Source organism: Cryptotermes secundus, unplaced genomic scaffold, assembly GCF_002891405.2.
Source record: "Cryptotermes secundus unplaced genomic scaffold, Csec_1.0 scaffold614, whole genome shotgun sequence".
Taxonomy (NCBI): Eukaryota; Metazoa; Arthropoda; class Insecta; order Blattodea; family Kalotermitidae; genus Cryptotermes; species Cryptotermes secundus.
In genome coordinates, this window is record NW_019728501.1 from 2,304,718 (window position 1) to 2,306,319 (window position 1,602).

Sequence of the window (1,602 nt, forward strand, 5' to 3'; positions counted from 1 at the left end):
TTACGTACATTATTAACATTACAGAATCCACATATTCCTGCCAGTTTTAATATGTATTTTGTAATCAACAAGCGTGTAACACCGGTCAAAGTTTGACACTTCTCTGGCCATTATCTCCGTAACCGTTCAACTTTGGACATAGGTGTTTTGGGTTATATCGGCATACTTTAACATAAGGAACACCCAAAGTTTGGTCCATTCCTCCTGGGACACCCTGTATATAGTATATGACATACCATATTCGTCCAGGGAAGAAAAAGAAACCGAACTATTTTTTTTGTGGGCAGAGCTTTTGTAGTACCGCGTTTTGCAGCTATGAGCGCATAGAGCTAACATTCCTGAGTCGATAAGCCGACTACCGTTGCTTCAGAAGGTAAGGACTACTTTCGGCAGAGTTTATAGTGACAAAATTCGTGAAATCATCAAGGAAGATCGACGACGGAACATTGAAGAAATTGTGGAGCTGTCGGGAGTGACTTGGAGCTCAGTTCAGCGAATTTTGACAGAAGATTTGGGAATGAAAAGGGAGGCTGCGAAATTCGTGCCACGACTGCTGACTGCTGAACAAAAACAAGGTCGCGTGGAAGCATGCTGTGCTTTGAAAGAAGAGTCCCGAAATGATCAAAACTTTTTTTCAGCGTTTTGCTGATGTTGCTGAGGTGAAGGGAAAAAAGCGACGGAGGCGCTGTCAAGCATCTCAAAAGATGAATTTAGACAATGTTTTGAAAAATGGAATAAAAGACTAGACAAGTGTATTAGAGTAAGTGAAGAGTATTTTGAAAGGGATTGAAGGTTTGTGCTTAAAATTTGAATAAATAAGTTTAAAAAAATAAGTTCGGTTTCTTTTGGGTACACCCTCGTATATATCAAGCAGATAAAAATGAAGCTATCCCCGTACGAGGCTGTGAAGGCCCATAGGGTTGTGAGACGTTGAGGGTCTCACANTGGAAAGCTAGAAGGGTCCTTCTACAGTGCTAACACCTTCCGTTATTGCTTCAAGAGATTATTGCCCTTTCTAGGATCGTGAACAAACAGTTGCATCGTGGTAGAAATACAGAGTGCGATCCGTGTTCTGTGCGTTCATAGTGAAATCGAATGCTGTAGTTTCATTTCAGCCTATGTATACATCAATCAGATTACAAAAAAGTATGTACATCGAAATTTTACTATATATTTTAACCACATTATTATGCAGAATCTGCAATGAAAGTAATGGCTCGTGGATGAGTTTGGGCATAACTCATACGTATACTCTTTTTTGTTGTTCTTCACTTAGGTATCATTTTAATTCCTCTATTGTGGTTTTACTCAAGTCTGTCTGGTAATTACTACATATAAAAATAAATATTTAGGATTGTGCATGCGCTTCTAATAGCGGCATGTGCGCGCGCTTCCACTACCGCAGTTTAAATGCCCGACTGGCTAAAACGGGGTACTTTGGCCACGACGGCCATACTCATCACTGGAACCAACGGGACACTTCAGACGTTGAAGATTAATAGAAAGTGACTGGCCCAGCGTCAGTCGTAAAATGACTTTGAAACGAAGCAAATAGTGAAGAGGAATTTTGTAAAAGTAGAAACGAAGCTGTAAGATATGTGG